The sequence below is a fragment of the Podarcis pityusensis genome, assembly GCF_964106645.2.
Source record: "Podarcis pityusensis genome assembly, chromosome: 5".
Taxonomy (NCBI): domain Eukaryota; kingdom Metazoa; phylum Chordata; class Lepidosauria; order Squamata; family Lacertidae; genus Podarcis; species Podarcis pityusensis.
The window spans coordinates 96827335-96846552 of record NC_138032.1 but is presented as its reverse complement, the minus strand read 5'-3'; the positions used below and the strand labels follow the sequence as shown (position 1 = coordinate 96846552).

At 42.1% G+C, this 19218-nt stretch overlaps 1 long non-coding RNA gene across 2 annotated transcripts; it reads right to left on the bottom strand.

Annotated features, from left to right (window-relative positions):
- Positions 1-3514: 3514 nt before the first annotated feature.
- On the bottom strand, positions 3515-19114 carry LOC308477293. 2 transcript variants are annotated; one of them, XR_013986454.1, is made up of 3 exons: positions 19059-19114; positions 17549-17681; positions 3515-3689 (listed from the first exon to the last, which is right to left on the bottom strand). It is a non-coding gene; the product is annotated as an uncharacterized lncRNA (long non-coding RNA). The 2 variants fall into 2 exon arrangements; XR_013986455.1 differs by having other exon boundaries at positions 17549-17718; positions 19059-19099.
- Positions 19115-19218: the final 104 nt, after the last annotated feature.

Sequence of the window (19218 nt, the reverse complement as noted above, 5' to 3'; positions counted from 1 at the left end):
AAGGGGAAATGTGTGTGCGTCTTATGGAGTGAATGCAGGCTGCGCAGCTATCCCAGAAGCCAGAACAGCAAGAGGGATTGCTGCTTTCACTGCGCAGTGATCCCTCTTGCTGTTCTGGCTTCTGAGATTCAGAATATTTTTTTTCTTGTTTTCCTCCTCCAAAAACTAGGTGCGTCTTGTGGTCTGGTGCGTCTTATAGAGCGAGAAATATGGTACCTTGTCCATGTCCTTGGGCCTTACTAACTGAAACTCATCCAGTGTAACTGGACTAGGTGGCAACAAATGACTTCAAAGCTCTCCACCAGACAGAAGGGAACCAGAACCTCCTCTGCCCATTCAATTCACCTCTGTCCATACAAAACTCCTTCTCCCACACCAGACCAGCCCCCTGCAAAACCCCTGTCTCGCTCTCTGACACCCCCCACAAAACCCGAGAGTCCACCGTAGCAGACCATTGCAATGCAACCCCCCTCTCTTGCGCTCCACGACCCACCCCCTGCCCACACCAAAACTCTCTCTCAGCCCAACCCTACCCTCTGCCTGCATCCTGTGATAAATTTCTCCTTCTCATGAACCCACAATCTGCCCACACAAATTCCCGCCCAGGCTCTCACTCTTTTCCTCCCGCTGAACCAATAATCTAGGAACTTTCACCACTTTGTAACTAAGTTAAGTTTTACTGCCTGTGCAACATTTCTATCTGAGGCGTGTGCACATGCACCACACCTTTGAAGAGTCTGTAAGTATGCCATTTTTAACTTACCAAATGTGTGGTCTTTTCCCATGCTAGCAAAAATGAGAAACTTTGGAACTCACCCGGAAGGACATATTTTAAAGGTCTGACAGCCTGTTTTTCCACACTTTCCTGCATATTTTGTGACTTTAAATCTCTGGGGGGGTTCTCTCACCCAAGAGTACTTGATCTAAACTTGGATCTTGGCACCCAGAAATTCTCCTTTCTGTATGTTTGCACCAACAAGTACAATCCTCAGAAGGAATCCCCCCCCCGCAATGCCCCCCCTCAAGCTGTATGTGCTGAAAATCTCTTTTTCACGAGCATTAAAGGTACAGGAGCCCTGGCCTCTTCCACTCCTGCCCAGGTCCCGGTTTTCCTGCTTTTGTATGTGTGATTCATGTTGGAGGATATATCTGTATTTTGTGGAGAGATGATACTGAGCTTATTGTAGTGTTCAAAAAAATAATATGTGAGACATTTTAGCATTGTGTTTTGCTTTGGGGTATGTTTTCAATAGAATTGAAATTGAAATTGGCCAGCAAACCTAGTCATATGCATATTTGCTCAGAATTAAGCCCCACTGTGTCCGTAATGGCTTGTTTCAAGGTATGTGCAGGATTAAACAAAATGAGGTTTCCACATGTGACGAGGTAGTAGAATCAACTGATCTGGCAGACAAAGGCATGGACTAGAAAAGTGAAACTGCTTTGTGAGGAAGGACAGTGTTCTCCATAGATAGTATATTTCATATCTATCCTCTTTCTCCTTATGTGATGTGTTAGAGGAGTGGGAGGAAGACTTTCATGACCGAAAAGCTTTCAGAAGCTATTTAGAGGGATTTCTGTGTGGTTTGAACAATAATTATAGTGATGCGTCTCACCCGCTGAGGTGGAAGTGTGTGAAATGGAGCTCTCCGTATTCTTAACGCTAACCTGTATTATTTCCTATCTGAACACCTGCCTCAGAGCAGCAGGGGACAGAGGCTCAGAAAAGCACAAATATATTTTTTTCTGAATACAAGTCTGTGGTAAACAATCAGTTTCTTTAAAAGGATCTATTTAACCTAAAGCCCATCTCTTTTCTGGCTTTGCTCGACAGTTGGAATTGGAAACATTTTGGGCTCAGCTGTGGCCTTAACCTGCGTCCCCAACTTTTTATTCTTCCTCATCAAGATGATGCCAAAGAGACTTATGACTCCAATTAAATAAGTTTGTTGGGAGGATGTGCTGCTCACAACATAAGTTCCTTTATATTGTCAGCTTATTGATCTATCCAGCCCAGCATTGTCTCCTCTGGTGAGCCATGGTCCTCTCACCTTCCGAGCAAAGGACTTCCCAAACCCACTAAAAAACAAACACTAAACTAAGTAGATGTTGTGGAATGAACCTGAGGCCTCCTGCTTGCTCCCCTGTCACTTAGCTGTGGGCCTATATTCATGTAAACTGCAATATTCTTTGGATATCCCTTTTTGCTGGTGAAGTCTTATCCAAGAATGCTGAATAGATCCCCCCTATCCATAGGTCCCGGCATCAAGAAAGTGATGAATGATGGGATACAAACTGAATCTTAAATAAAATATAGATAAATCAATAGGCAACATATATTCTGAATACCAGGTACGAGGGACAAATAGAGGGGATTGGGAGTTGCTTTACATGCTAAATCTGATTAAAGGGAGTGTCTTGCTGTTGATATTTGTAAGTCACTCTGGAAACTGTTTTCTCAGTGTGCATTAAATTATTTTATTATGACTCTAAAGCATGGAGAATCAGTACATTAAATCTCCATTATCAGTGCTTTTATAAAATAATGTCAAGCATGCTGAGTCTATATTGCATTATATTCTGCAGTGCAATTTAGATCCTTAGAATATATATATTTTCTAGATATGAATTCACATAAGCCTATTTCCACAATTTGTGTGTACATGTACAGTTGTGATTCCAAGATCCATGTGGCTCATGCAGGAGATTTGATGTTCCTCAGCAGTTTTAGCTGCTCTTCTTGCCAATTTCCAGTTTTGTCCTTAAATCCTCTTACTGGATTATTAGAAAGCCCACATCTAGGGCTTTTGTAGGCTTTTCCTGGAGCCCAGAAATTCCCAAGCCAAGCTCACCTTGTCAGCAACTACATAATCTCAGGCAAGCTGTTATGTCAGCTTCAACCTTCCCTCAAGAGCCTCTTCCTGATACCTGGGTGTCATGACCTGGGACCCAGGTGGATGCCATCACCTGGGGAAGCTGTCAAGACCCACAGAACATCATGCACCTATGCCCACGTCCTCTGCCTCTCTGCTCACACTGTACATGTCTCTGATACTGAGTGCCATACCTGGGTGCCATAATTCAGAGGTATCATGACACTGAAACGATCACATCACGTGCACAACTGACCTCAGCCTGCTAAGCGCCGAGTCTACATAAACACCTTCTCACAGCTACAACCACCCCAGTTGCAACTGCAAGGCCATTGTATAAAAGCTTTGTGCCTCTGTCCTATCTCTGAAAATAGAGGTGTCCCCTCTTTAAGCAACTCTCCTTTGCTTCCTTTCCTCCACTCCCAATTCCTGCTTCCCACAGTTATTTTTATTTTAACACGAACCCCTCCCTACAACTCTCTCTCCCCACCATGTAATGCCTAGGTTGGCTCTCAAGCATCAGGTATCTCTTGTCATTTTGTCTTTCTGTTTACAGCCCTTGTTTACTTTTGCAGTGTTAAATGTGAGGTAATCCATGGTTCACTTCAGAAGAGGAAAATAATCGGATTGGTAAACAGCTCTCTGAATAATGCCCGTCTTTATAATAGGATTGTAATCGAAAACAAAGGTACTGCCAACATACAGTGGGTATTTTGCTTGTGTGATTTAGAGAATTGCTTGGTGTCTTCATTTCTCTCAAAGCCAGCTCTCAATGTTCCACCTCACTCTCCCAGCATCCTATCAGATGGAAGAAGCCTGAGAAAGAAATCATGTCTATGATGGAGTCAAGAAGTTTTGGGGTTGACTCTCTTCTCAGTGGCTCCCACTGAAGTTCTGGGGAGCAAAAACCAAGAAAGAAAGCTGCCACTGAAGTGGAAAGGAGGCCAGAACACTGGGATCACCAGGGGCATTTTTGCCCATATAATTGGCTGCTGTTATTTGTTTCTATGGGGGAAAGGACAATGTTGCATTAAGGATAAGGGGCAGAGCCATACCATAATGTGCAGCCAACACACAGTTAAAGCACATGGCTTCCCCAAAGAATACTGGGAGCTGGAGTTTCTTTCTCACAGCTATAATCCCCAGTACCTTTAACAAACTACAGTTCCCAGTATTCTTTGGGAGAGGTCAAGTATGTTGAATGTGCTTTAAATTTGTGATGTGGATTATTATAAGGTTTTAGGTGGAACAAATCTGCCCACTGCCAGACACTGAGTAGATTGGGCCCTGCAAAGGATGGTATGTGGGAAGAATATTGTCTGTCCTACCGTCCCCCTCCCCTTCCTGAAGATAGCTACGCTTCACCTGCAAACTGGAAGCTCTGTTACGGGAAGGAGAAAAAGAAAGGGGGAACTGCAGAACTTTGCTTCTTTCCCCACTTCCCAAGGCAAATGCAGCTTTCATTTTCTGGGGGGTAGTGCTGGTGGTGCAGTTCATGCTCCTCTTTGGGCACAGAGTGTTTGGCTTTTGGAAGCAAAGCACTGAGGCCCAAGAGTCACCCTGCCACTCGATGACCTGTGAATCGGGGAATGGGGAGGAGGAACAGAGAAGCCAGACAGGAGGACTAGGAAAGGGTTAAAACTCTCCCACCTGACAACCTTCAGCAAATAGTCTACAGTATATATACCAATCTCTTCTGACACTTCCCAAAGGATGCAAGCAAACAGTAATCATTTTGGAATTACATCTTTATATATTGTGGGTCATTAATGGTTTGTTTCCTTTCTACTGTAATAAGTCCTTTTGTTATTGTGCATCACAATTAATAATAAAAAGCTTAAATTAATAAATGTTTGCAAGTGCTTGGGTAATTAAGTCAAAATGGTGCTAAATGCTATTCATTATCGGAAAAGCTAACACAGAGGAATAGCTCATTTAGAAGCTGTGAGCTTCTGCATGCTGTGCTTTCGTAAGAAGGTGAGGGGAGCCCTGCTGACTCAGACCCAAGGCCCATCTGGTCCAGAATTCTGGTCACATAGTGACCGAACAGGACCTGAGGGCAGCAGCATTCTCCTTGCTTGTGACTTCCAGGAAGTGGCGCCTCCGACAATGGAGACAGAACATAGCCATCATATACAGTAGGCCACTGATAAGCTGCTTCTCTGTGAATTGGTCTAATCCCATTTAGAGCCATCTGAGTTGGCATATGTCACCATTTCCACGGCAGTGAATTCCATCATTAGTTAGTCTGTTGATGGGCATCATCCTTCAACAGGCCGTGAACTAGCTATGCTGTGAAGAAGATGGAGCAAGCTTGTCTTCTCCTGATCCGGAGTAGGACCAAACCAATGGAATCAAGTTACAAGAAAGGAGATTCAGACTACACAACTGGAAGAAGACCGTTCTGAGAGCAAGAGCTCTTTGACAGTGGGACATTCTCCCTCGGGAGGTGGTGGACTCTCCTTGGAGGGTTTTAAGCAGAGGTTGGATGGACATCTGTCATGGATGTTTTAGCTGAGATTCCTGCATTGCAGGGGTTGGACTAGAAGACTTTCAACTCTAGAATTATATGATTCTATGATTAAGTACTTCCTTTCATCTGTCCTCCCGAGTCTTCTAACATTGAGCTTCAAAGTTTTGTAGAATTTAACACCTCTGTCAGGTCCCATCTTACACGACTTTTCTCTGAAAAGCCCCAAATACCCACAAAGGAGTTGCACGATCATTTTGGTTGTCCTTTTCTGAACCTCTCCCAGATTTGCAGTATTAGCTATCTGATTATTTATTAAATTTGTATACCGCCCTTCATCCCAAGATTCCAGGGCAGTATAGTGCAAAACATTTTTAAAAGTAGCAGCAGCAAAACAGGGAGTGGCACTTGAAAACACATGTTTTTTTGGGACAATTAGCACGTTATATTGTTAGGGGTGCACCAAAGATTATTTCTTATGATTAGCAAGGAAGCAAATAAATAAATAAATAAATAACCCATCAGTTTGGGAAAAAGCCAGTTTCACTACACAATCCTCTCATTTAGCATTACTAGTAAGATAAATAAGTAGTATACAGCCAATCAATGGAAATGACTATACAGTTAAGGCCACAAGAGAATGAACTTACTGTCTATAGCTCAGTTGGTTAGAGCATTGGTGCTGAAACATAAAGGTTGCAGGTTAGATCTCCGTTTGGGGCAGCTGCATACAGTGGTACCTCGGGTTACATACGCTTCAGGTTACAGACTCTGCTAATCCAGAAATAGTATCTTGGGTTAAGAACTTTGCTTCAGGATGAGAACAGAAATCGTGCTCCGGCGGCGCAGTGGCAGCAGGAGGCCCCATTAGCTAAAGTGGTGCTTCAGGTTAAGAACAGTTTCAGGTTAAGAACAGACCTCCAGAACGAATTAAGTTCTTAACCCGAGGTACCACTGTATTCCTGCATTGCAGCGGGTTGGACTAGATGATCCCCAGGGTCCCTTCCAATTCTACAGTTCTATGATTCTATGAGTACAAAGCTTGAAATAACATTGTTGGCAACAGATGGCAACCTGGCTTACAATCCCAGTGAAGGATTTTTTTAAAAATATAAATAATCATAACTTTAGAATAAATTTCTTATGCTCCAGCTACCAAGTTTTAAATTGAACATTTTTGCTCAAATTATAAACCATTTCCCCCTGAACCAAAGTTTTCTATGAAAACTAATTTTTTGATTGCTGACAGCTGTACTTCTGGCACCAAAGCAACCTGTCATGAACTGCAAAATCATCCACTCGGCTCTCACTCCATACCTGTTCAGTGTTAATTACTTTGCCCTTCTTACTCTGACTTCTTTCTGCTTAGGAAAATGGTCTGCTACTTTACCCAAGTACAGTGATTAATTCTAAACTCTATCACTTGCATAAAGATATATTGATTTTCCATTCTGTCTGCTTTATGAGGCATAAAGCTGAATCTCTTTTGTACAACTTGCATTTATATTGCATCATTTCTAACACAACCTGAAACCAATTGGCTTTATTGTAATATGCAGCAGTGCAAAGAATTAATGCTTGCTTCTAATGTAGTCAGCACAACCTTCAAAAGATGCCTCTTTTCACTGTTGGCTACCTTTGCTGGTGCATTAACAATAATAAAGGACAGAGCTTCTTAAACAGCTTGGGTGAAATATTTGCTAGTTTCACTTTCCTGAAAAGTGACATTGCAAGTTTGGAACTTTTATTTTCAAATGCAAATGTGCATTATTATTATTATTTTACTTCCCCCACACCACACCACCACCAAAGACCAGATTTTTAGAATTTATATTGTTACAAAAGTTGGGCACTGCCCCCACACTCTGCTGAGTGGGACCAAGATTACAGGAGTTCCCAGGCACTCATCCAGGGTTTTTGCTCCTTTGGAGAATTGAAGACACAGTGGAGACTGTCTGTGCTGGGCCTGGGGGTAACCCCAGGTCCGGTCCTGAATCTAAGGGTTCCGCTAGCAGTCAGTCCGACAGGGCCAAGGCAGGAAACCAGGCAAGGTCAGGCACAGGATCACAGGCAGGTTCTGGCAAACAGCAATGTTGCTCCCGCAACCAGAGGCAGGGTCCAGCAGCCTTTTCTCTCTGCCGGGGTAACGGCCGGTCCTGATCCCCCAGTGACTCACCTCCCTGTCTTGCCCGAAGGCGAGCACTCCTCCTGCGAGTACTCAGGTCTCTCCTTCTCTCAGACCTCAGCCTCTGCAGCTTGGGAGATGTCGGTGGGTTACTAGACCCAGAGGCCGCCTCAGCCTCTCCTGACCCAACTGGTACTGGAGCAGCTGTAAGTGATTGCCCAGCTGGAGACAACAAGGTCATCCCCGCATCTGGAGCCAGTACAGGCTCAGGCCCCTGACTCAGCCCAGCTGGTGTTGTTGCAGAGGAACCTGTGCAGACTGGGGCTCTTCAGAATCAGGCCCCAGACTAGGTTTAGCTGCCACCTGAGGCAAAGGATCCAGTGTGGACTGAGACTCCTCTGGCTCCGAGTCCGAGCCTGAGTCCCAGGCCATCACCCTGTTGTAGCTTTACAAAATATGATTTATTCACCAATTTTCACCTTCAGTCTGTATGGAGGGAGTCCTGATCTTACAGCATGGTCATCTCAAGAGGGGCTTGTTCCCCACAGCAGTGCAGCCCTGGAATCCAAGCGTGCCCAAGAAGGATCTCATTCTTTGTTCTTCTGCTTCTTCTTCCCAGCACACCTTGCTAAAGATGCTCTTTTCCTGTCCCCTCACTCCCAGTTACCCTGGCAACCTCTGTCTGCCCAGACCCAAGATTCCTCTTAGATGGGCCATCAACACCTTTTTGTTATGTTCATGCCTCTATCCAAGGTGAAGCCCTGGCTTGGAAAGAAAGCTTAGCCTGGTCTCCAGTCTTCACTTCAATACTCCATTTCCCAATTTCTAGCATTTAGTGGGGACATCCCCTCAATTCCTTCATCCAAGTCGTTTATAAAGACATTGAACAACAATGGTTCCAGGACAGAGCCCTGTAGCACTCCGTGTGGCCCTTTCTTCCCAGGAGGATGAGGAACCAAGGCACCCACCTAGCCCCTGCCCCTGCTGACCCCCTGCTCCAGTCCTGTCTCGGCAAACTGCAATGATGCCAGGGGCAGGGGGAGGGCAGTTCTGTGCCTCTGCCCTCACCGCACTGCAGCCACAGCCAGGGGAACAAAATTAATGTCAAGTAGCATTGGAACTGCAAATATTTGGCGGACTATGAATTCCTGTTGCTAATTTTTGGTGATTTTTCTGTGTGCTTAAATGTCCTATTTCCAAAGTGAGTATTGAATATTCAATGCAGCCCTGCCGTCTGTTAGATCATACAAAGCTCATAGAAATGTATAGGACAACCTTCTCCTTCAGGAATAAGATGTCCACTCCAGGCTGGTGAACGCTTAGAGGAATTCCTTATGTGGAGATACTTGCCCAGTTCCTATGTTATTCTGGCAGCATGTGACTGCTTTTGAGACCTCAACCCATCTTGTGCATCCCAACCCATCAATGAATACCATAAATTCATGCTATCTAATCTGAGAGTCCTGTGAGGGAAGTGTTGCGGAAAAATCTAAGTGTGAAGCTGCTCAGTCACCCAGATCATTGGGCAGAGCCCGCGGGTCCCTGCGGAATAAAGAAGGAGTCCAGCCACCAACTGGAGCAAATACTGTAGATCAGTTTATTACGCAACAGGTTCAAAGAGGAATTATGAACGCTGAGGATGGGGTGACAAAGACTTTTAAAACTTTCCCACCGTATCCCAGAATAGTTCGTACAGCGTCATTGCTACATCATTACTACATCACTGATATGTCACAAAAGGGGAGGGGTAGATAGGCGTTACACTAGTTTAACCTTGGCAAACATGTCCAGACAAGTCCTTGGTACGAGATTAGCATAAGCAGATATGGCAGGGCAAGACTCAGGTATAAGATTAGCATGGACAAATATGTCTTAAGTACCCACCACCCAAAAGTACAATAGAAGTTCCTTTGCATGTCTGGAGCCTGAGGCGAGTCAGGTAATGAGATTTGGCTTCCTTTGGCTAACAATGAGCCCAGCGACTGTCACCTCTGGGAACTTCCTGGAGTCCTTTTTCAAGGGGAAAATAGCTTTGGAATGGAGGAAACTGGGAAAGGGGTTGATTTTATATTATTTTTTGAAAGGATACATTCAGGCATAATATTCGTAACATTTAACTTTAAAGATGTGCCCCGCCCCCCATAATTTCCGTAACAGAAGTAATGGATAAATTATATGTAAAGGTTCATCCTGTGTTTCTGTTTATAGGGAATGCCTTAGTGAATCTAATTCACGTCTGTGTGTCTTGTTATGTATATCACAAGCTGTTTGAAGCTACCAGCGCTGTAGGTGGCTTTCAAAACTAATAGTATCTGTTAGGAGTGCTACATCATTAGTCATCTTGCATGTGCTGAGCTCTGGGACACATTCCAGGTCTATTTTGTTGGAAATAAATTTGCAAGTCATCTTTCCCATTCAGCTCTGTGTGTGTGTGTGTGTGTGTGTGTGTGTGTGTGTGTGTGTGTGACATAGAAAGTAATGTGCATTAGGTTTCACTTAGCAAAAGCTCTACTTAGATTTCATGGCAATATGACAATAGCATCAGCTTCTCCCCCATTTGTTTCTGACAGAAATATTGCTGCAAAGAGAATTTGTCTAAGTGCAGATAATCCAAATGTAAATTTCAAAATGCTTTTCTCTCTGTAGCTTTAGAGTCAATCCAATTGTATGCACTATTGAGTCATGAATATTTTCCATAACCGGCATGTTAATAGGCTGTGGCATGTTGTTTTCTGTTCTGTCCTGGTTTTATACATATATTAGGGGTTGGTACTGATTTTGTGGGCACTCCAAATCACAAGGCAAATTGGGATGAATCAGGGAAGGTTCTCTTTTTTTAAAAAAATAATAATTTTTTATTAAGGTTTTGAACACAGAAGAAAGAAAAACAACACACACAAAAAAAACCAATACAAAATTTAACAATAAAAACACAAAACGTAACAATTAAAAACAAACTCTCTTTTCTATTCCCAATTTTACATTACTTATTTTCTGGACTTCCTCATACCTCCCTCTTTTGTATTCCAATCCACATTATTTGTCCAGCAGTTTCTTTTCCACTTTTTAAACCCAATCTTTAATTTAATAAAATGTTAAAATATATAACTTCAACTTTTTTAAACCTAATCCTTATTCTTAATGTCATATACCTTTAAATTTTTCCCTTTTATTATCAAATTTCCATTTCTTTAAACATCTTTAATCATGATCTTTAGTCTTAATCTGTCCTTAACTTTAACCTGTACAGCTGGAAACCACTTATTTTCAATCCAACATCGCTCTAACATTCCTTAATTTTGCAGTGTTTCTGAAGATAGTCTTTAAATTTCTTCCAGTCTTCCTCCATCAACTCTTCTCCCTGGTTGCGGATTCTGCCAGTCATTTCCGCCAATTCCATATAGTCCATGAGTTTCATCTGCCATTCCTCCAGCGTGGGAAGTTCTTGTGTCTTCCAATACTTTGCGATGAGTATTCTTGCTGCTGTTGTCGCATACATAAAGAAAGTTCTATCCTTTTTTAACACCATTTGGCCCACTATGCCCAGGAGAAAGGCCTCTGGTTTCTTAGGAAAGGTATACTTAAATACCTTTTTTAATTCATTATATATCTTTTCCCAGAAAGCCTTAATCTTTGGGCACGTCCACCAAAGGTGAAAAAATGTACCTTCAGTTTCTTTACATTTCCAACATTTGTTATCGGGCAAGTGATAGATTTTCGCAAGCTTGACTGGGGTTATGTACCACCTGTATATCATTTTCATAATATTCTCTCTTAAGGCATTACATGCCGTAAATTTCATACCTGTGGTCCATAACTGTTCCCAGTCAGCAAACATAATGTCATGTCCAACGTCCTGTGCCCATTTAATCATAGCCGATTTTACCGTTTCATCTTGAGTATTCCATTTCAGCAGCAAGTTATACATTCTTGACAAATTCTTAGTTTTGGGTTCTAACAATTCTGTTTCTAGTTTGGATCTTTCCACCTGGAAGCCAATTTTCCTGTCCAATTTAAATGCCTCCATTATCTGATAATAATGAAGCCAGTCTCGCACTTTGTTTTTTAGTTTTTCAAAACTCTGCAATTTCAGTCTATCTCCGTCTTGTTCCAAGATTTCCCAATATTTCGGCCATTTGACCTCCATATTGACCTTTTTCAAGGCTTTCGCTTCCATCGGTGACAGCCACCTTGGGGTTTTGTTTTCTAACAAATCCTTATATCTTAACCAAACATTGAATAGCGCTTTCCTGACAATGTGGTTTTTAAATGCTTTATGTGCTTTGACCTTATCATACCATAGATATGCATGCCATCCAAATACATTATTGAAACCTTCCAAGTCCAAAATGTTAGTGTTTTCAAGAAGTAGCCATTCTTTCAACCAGCAAAAGGCTGCTGATTCATAATAAAGTTTAAGGTCTGGCAGGGCAAATCCACCTCTTTCCTTTGCATCTGTTAGTATTTTAAATTTTATTCTAGGCTTCTTGCCCTGCCAGACAAATTTAGAGATATCTTTCTGCCACCTCTTGAAACAATCCATTTTGTCCACGATCTGCAAAGTTTGAAACAAGAACAACATTCTAGGCAATACATTCATCTTTATCGCAGCAATACGGCCTAACAGTGAAAGCTTCAAATTTGACAAAATTTCTAAATCTTTTTTCACTTCTAACCAACATTTTTCATAATTATCCTTAAATAAATTCCCATTTTTTGCTGTCATGTTAATCCCCAGGTATTTAACTTTCTTGACCACTGTTAAACCTGTCTCATTCTGAAACCTCTCTCTTTCAAACGGTGTTAAATTTTTCTCTAAAACCTTAGTTTTTGATTTGTTCAATTTAAATCCTGCCACTTGACCAAATTCTTGAATCAGTTCTAAAACCCTTTTTGTACTAGATTCTGGCTCCTGTAACGTCAATACTAAGTCATCTGCAAATGCTCTCAATTTATATTGTTTATTTCCGACCTGTATACCTTTAACCATCTGGTCCCTTCTGATCATATTCAGCAGAACCTCCAGGACCGATATAAAAAGAAGTGGGGAAATTGGGCAACCTTGTCGTGTCCCTTTTTCAATTTTAAGTTCTTCCGTAACAACATTATTTACAATTAGTTTAGATTTTTGTTCTGAATAAATTGCACTTATACCATTCTCAAAACCTTGGCCTACCCCCATACCCTGAAGGTTCTTCTTCATAAAATTCCAAGAAATATTGTCAAAGGCTTTCTCCGCGTCTACAAATATCAACACTGCTTTAGTGTTAATATTCACTTCTAGTTTTTCCAGGATATCGATTATATTCCTCAAATTATCAGACAAATGTCTTCCTGGGAGAAAGCCCGCTTGGTCTTTATGAATCTCTTCCAACAGCACTTTCTTAAATCTCTTCGCCAAAATATCTGCAAAAATTTTATAATCCACATTAAGTAATGATATAGGGCGGTAGTTCTTAAGTTGTGTCTTTTCAGTCTCTGTTTTTGGTACAAGTGTAATGTACGCTTCTTTCCACGACTCTGGTGCCCTCTTCCCCTCCATAATTTCGTTACAGACCTCTTCCAATGGTTGGATTAACCATTCTTTTAAAGATCTATAGTATCTAGAGGTCAAGCCGTCTGGTCCTGGAGATTTACCCAGTTGCATATTTTGAATGGCACCTTCTATTTCCTGTTCAGTTATTCTGTCGTTCAAAATTAGTCTCTTTTCTTGAGATATTTTTTGTAATCCATTTGTTTTCAAAAATTGGTCTAAATCTGTTTCTTTCACTGGCCCTTGAGTATATAGTCTTTTAAAATACTTCTGGAAACAACTTCTAATCTCTACAGGGTTCTGTATATTCCTTCCTTCCACTTCTAGATTCGTAATCGTATTTAATTTTTGTCTCTTTTTCATTTGCCATGCCAACAATTTACCACATTTATTAGCCGATTCAAAAGTCTTTTGTCTCATTTGTTTAATCTTCCATTCTATTTCTTGATTCATTATTTTCATATATTGTACCTGATGTAACTTTAACTCTCTCAGAATCTCTTGAGATTTGGGATTTACTCGCAGTCTTTTTTCACATTCATTCATTTTATTCATAATTTTATCCTTCTTTTCATTTTGAGTTTTTTTCTTTATCGCATTCTGTTGTATTAGGAACCCTCTCATAACCGCTTTACTTGCGTCCCAGATTACTCTTTTCTCCACGTTGGAACTGAGATTTATCTCGAAGTAATCTCTTAGAGTTTTTTGGGCCTTCTTAAGAAATTCTTCATCTCTGAATAAGGTGTCATTCATCTTCCATCTAAAGGAGCCAGTTGGTGTTAGTCTCATTTCAATCTTAACAGCATTATGGTCGGAGCAAATTTTCGGGCAGATTTCCACCTTTCTTGTCTTTGGTGCCATTCCTCTAGTTATCCAAATTTGGTCAATTCTTGTCCAAGTCATTTTGGCTTCAGAAAAGAAAGTTCCCTCTTTTGCCAAGGGGTTTCTAATTCTCCAAATATCCACTAAGTCCAAGTTGTCTGTCATGTCAAAAAAAGTTTTCGGTAGTTTACCATCTTTGGTGACTACCTGTCTTTGTGCCTTGTCCATATAAGTAGATACCACTCCATTCATATCTCCCATCAAAATCATGTTGTAATCCATATGGTCCATCAAGGTCTCATGCAACTTCTTAAAAAAATCAGATTTCCCATCATTTGGTGCGTAAACTCCTACAATCAAAATTTTTTCTCCTTGCGTTTGAATTTCAATTCCCACAAATCTTCCTTGGTCATCCTTAAAAACAAATTTTGGTGATAAATTGTCTTTTGCGTAAATCACAACCCCTCTCTTTTTAACTTTATCTGACGAAATAAATTCCTGACCAAGTCTTTTATTTATCAACAATTTCCTGTGTAATCTTGTTATGTGTGTTTCTTGTAAACAAATTAGGTCCAATTGTTCCTTTTTTAATATATGAAATACTGACTTCCTCTTCTGAGGGGAATTCAAACCCCGACAGTTCCATGTTAGAAGTTGCAGGGCCATGATGTTATTGTTTTAATTCTCCTCCTACTGCACCTAGTGCCTGTTCCTCATCCGTCGGTGGTATCCCTTCTTTCGAAAGGTCTTTTGGTTCCGGAGATAGTTCTTTTTGTAGGTCTTCTCCGTGGTCTCTACAAAATTTGTCTTTGTCGTCTTCTGATCTTATTTTCCTCTTCTTTCCTTTGTAGCTAAAAGACAGGCCTTGAGGAAGTTCCCACCTGAAATTGATATTGTTCCTTCTCAGCAGGATAACCAAGTCTTTATATTTTGATCTGAGATCCAGAAGATATTTCGGAATATCTTTGAATATTTCCACCCTTGTCCGATGGATTTCCAGTGCCTTCTTAAAATGTAGGCCCAAAATCTTATCTCTCTCTTCTTTTGTTCGAAAAGTAATCAGACAGTCTCTCACCTTCTTCTCTCCTCTTCTCCCAAGTCTGAAGGCATTTACTATTCTGAAACTGTCTTTTACCAATTCTGGATCCCAAAAGTCCAAAAATTCCTGCGTGAGAAATTCGGCTAGATTGTCCTTTTCCGCCTCAGGTACCGATCTGACCCGAAGATTCACTTGCTTCTCCTTCAAATCTATCATAGACAGAGTTAGTTTGTGGTCTTCCAATTGTTTATGCAGTGTTGGTAATTCCTCTTGAACCTCTTTAACTTCCGTAGCAGAAGTTGTAGCAATTTCTTTAGCCTCTTCAGCAATCTGGCAAATTGAGGCCGATTCCTCTAATAATTTCTGGATAGTCTCTGTGTTAGTATTTACTTTTTGGCCCAAATTATTTATACTTACTGTATTCTGATTAGTACTTGCTGTATTCTGGTTAATACTTGCTGTATTCTGATTGATACTTAATGTATTTTGGTCAATCTTCTCAGAAGCCTCTGCTACTTGTTGACTTATTTTATTCAGAGATTCATTAACTTTGGCCAAAACATGAGCAAAGGCTTCTTCACTTGTCGTACTTTTTACCTTTGATTGTGCCGATGAGGCTATTGTTGAGGTTCCAGAAGGGCCTGAGGCCGAAGATCTCCTTTGTAATCCTTCTTCTGTGCGAAGGGGCCTCCCCGATCTTGTAGTCGAAGCATCCGCCTTCTCTTTCCCCTCTGCCATTCCTTAGATAACTCCAAGGTCAGTCACGTATTTGAAGTTAAACAGTGGAAATTTCCTAGCCAAGCAGTGTGAGAACTCCTCAAGTCTGCTACAGTTTCAATTGTAACAAATTGTAACAGTTCCAAGTTCCACTAGGGGGACACTGTAACAGTCATAAAAGTTCTTGGATACTTTAATTCCTTTTTTTCCCAAGCCCCCCTAGTTTTTTCAGAACAGAAGCAGTCTATTCAAAATTTTTAACTTAAGACCAGGAGAAATATATTCACATAAATTGTCCAAACTTTTATTTCTTGTGCTGGACTAGCTGTCAAAATATATTGCAAGACAGTACCTCTCTTTCTTTCCTGAGATCTGGAGATCCTTTCCCAGGGAGTTGAGTGGTGGTTCAATCCCTCCTTTTCCACCCTTTATGAAGAAATCACATCCACAATTTTCCCCCTTTTCCCTCAATTTGAGAGGGGAAAAGTCCAGGTTAGATGATTGGATTAGAATCCGCTAAAACGTACTTTCCAATTGCTTCCGCTTTCAAGTTCAATGCTTTATTTTATCTACAAATAAAGAGGCTGACTTCCTTTTTAAGCCTCTTTCCGTTTTCGGCCAGATTCCAATTTTATACAGTTCCAGTTTAAATTGTATCCTACTCACGGATCGTTGATTTTCAAGTCCGGATTTTAAGGAAGAAAGGCAGCGCTCTCCAATCAACAGCTTGCGGTTTCACACCACGAACGAGCAGACAGCCCACAGCACAGCGCTCTCCCCGCTCCGCTTCAAAGCCCGTTGCTGGGCTTCCTACCGGGTTGGGGGGGCGCCAAATGTGCCCGCTGGGTCCCAGGCTCACAGGCTTCTCCCGCCTGTGATTTTTAGGGGTCCCCCGCTACGCCGAAAGCGGGATCCGACCCTTAATTCGCAGTGAGATTTCCTCCGGTGGAGGAAATCCGCCATTAATCGCTGGCGCCGCCTCCGGAAGTCGAATCAGGGAAGGTTCTCATGTTTCCAGGTCAGATTGTGTTATTCAAAAGTTGTCTCAAGGCTGATCAGGGACTTTTTCAGTTTCTGAGTGCCTCTGTGCCTTTGCCTGTGAAAAAATGCATCCCCCAACCGTGGAGAGAGGCCAGTTTGGTTGGGGAAGAACCCAGAAGCTGAGATCTAGCTTTCAGTCACAGTGAATGATTTCCCCTCCACTCCAATCACAGTGATTTGGGGAGAAAGATCAAAAACTGTGTAAATTTTTCACATGGATCTATGCCTTCATCTTTGCAAGTTAACGGAGAGATCATCACTGTATGCGAGAAGGTCTGTGGGGGTGGGGCATAGGCCAACTTTCACCAGCAGGATTTGGGGTTGGAGGGGTGGCTTTTCCACACTTCAGTCTTTCCTGGGGATCTCCCCCCATCACATCACCCACTACCCTTCTAGGACTTCTATAGTACCTGGGACTCTTGAGTGTACCTGCAGCCCCACTGGGTCTACTCACAGCTGCGACCTCCTCCCACCACATGACATGTGCGCCACCCCCACCCCCCGAAATTGGGCGGTACCCAGCGCCTATGCCTCCCCCAGCCAGGTGCTGGTCAAATGTTTTGGACTACAACTCCCATCATTCCTGACTACTGGCTATGCTAGCTAGGGGTAATGGGAGTTATGGTTCAAAATACCAGGCCTGTGATTTTAAACTGCCCTTAACATACCCAAAAGAAGGTTAGCTTAGCCCAAAAAACAGTTGGGCTTTCTGTTAAAATAATTTTTGATATCCCCTTGCTGGACTTTTTCTCTGGTGATTGTGTTGGGAAGCAGGCAGCAGAGCAAAGCTGGTGGGAGCTGAGGCCTAACCTCTGCTGCCTGCAAACTCTTTTGCATCTGTCTAGATGTGCCATAAACACCTTCTACCTGTGACAGGCTGAGATATCTTGCATGAATTTTTAAAGCAAAGATTATGTAATTCTATTACCTTCTAGAGGAGCATCTTGTTTTCATTTCTTTTTTCTGCTTCTTTTTTGAACATAGGACATAGCAAGGGGTAATCAGGAGCTACTTGCCATCCAGGTTTCACATTTCCATGTTTGTCAGTTCAAAATGCCACACTGAAATATTTAAGGCTCAACTTAGCAATGTTAAGCTCTGGAAAGAAAAGAAAAATCTGACTCTCCAGTTTCTTTCAATGCATGGTGATTTTTTTGTAGTGATGTCTATTATAAAGTATAGAAAATGCAGTTTTTTAAATTTTGTAGGGGGAACTTCCCATCACGCCTACAACTCATACTCTCAAAAATAAAATGTGCCTTTTGAGACAAGACAGCTGGCTCCCGGGAAGAGTTCTTGGGACTCCTTCGCCCAAACTGTTCATCTGGCATTAACTTAGTTATCATTCAGTCCCAGATATTTGCCCAAGCATTTGGCGGCAATTGGCTGAAACATGCTGGCATGTGCTCCTTTGCTGTGCTAACATGGTGTTTGTTGCATTTTGCTCATGATGATGATGGTGTCGCAGGTTAAATATTTTATGCTAGACACTGTACCAAAATCAAAAGCCCATTAAAAGCACTGCTTGCTTGAAAGCTTGCAATCCAGTGAAACATGACATACAAGAAACAGGAACGGGGAGAGAGGTGGGCACTTGCCCAGGGCAGAGGGGCAGCTTTTCCCATTGCCAGGTTTGAGTTGGCCTTTGGCACAGCGCCACCTACAGGCCTCTGCCAACCCTGGCCTGCCCCCCCCAGCATGGCCGCTAGCCATTGCCACCTGGGGCCAGTGAAAGCACGACAGCTGGCAGTCTCTCCCCTCTGACAGCCCTGCTTTTGTGTGGCAGTGTGCAATCCGAGTAGTTTAGGGCTCCACTCTCTTGGGGGCCCCCCAAAAAAATTAAAGGAAAAAAAACCTGGATGTACATTTCCAAAATATAAGATAAAAAACAAATAAAATAAAACCTACATATCAGCAACAGTGTTTTGTGTTGTGTAGGCTCCTGTGATGCAAGTCATGGGCCCCGCCTGCTAGCCTCCTCCCTCAAATATTACTGGTTTGCTCATTTCCATATAGCATATATTCAACATAAAAAACAGCGGCAATTTGTTGTTGACAAAGGACAGCTGGACATATAAAGGGCCCCATTACCTTCAGTAGCTTCGGGCCTCATCACACCTAAATCCGGCCCTGGTCACTGTAGTATTTAGTTACACTCAGGAACAACACTGTGATCCCTATTTGTTAATAAACCTTTTGTATTTGGCCTGACCTGGCATCACGCTTTCTATTGCATTTCTAGGTTAATAAAAAATAAAAGGTTGAGTGGTCGACAACAACTACTTGAGCAGAATGACTGGAGGTGGCATTGAGAAAAATCAGGCTTTGTTCGTCTGACAAGTGTGTCTTCTTCCTTAAGAGGGCCATTACGAAAGGGAGCACATTTTGATCCTCTTTTAGAAACCATCTGCAAATTGGAGAGCAGAAAATGCACATACCTGCTATCGCTTCTTGAAGCAAGGGAGGGCTTTTTCTTACCCTCTTTCTCTATGTCACATTGTGAGGTGGTAAACAGCAAAGCCCGTTGCCACAGCAACCGAGCCATGGTCAATGAAAAGCTTTCATTCCTGTTCTAAGGAAGTAGCAATTATGGTCTTC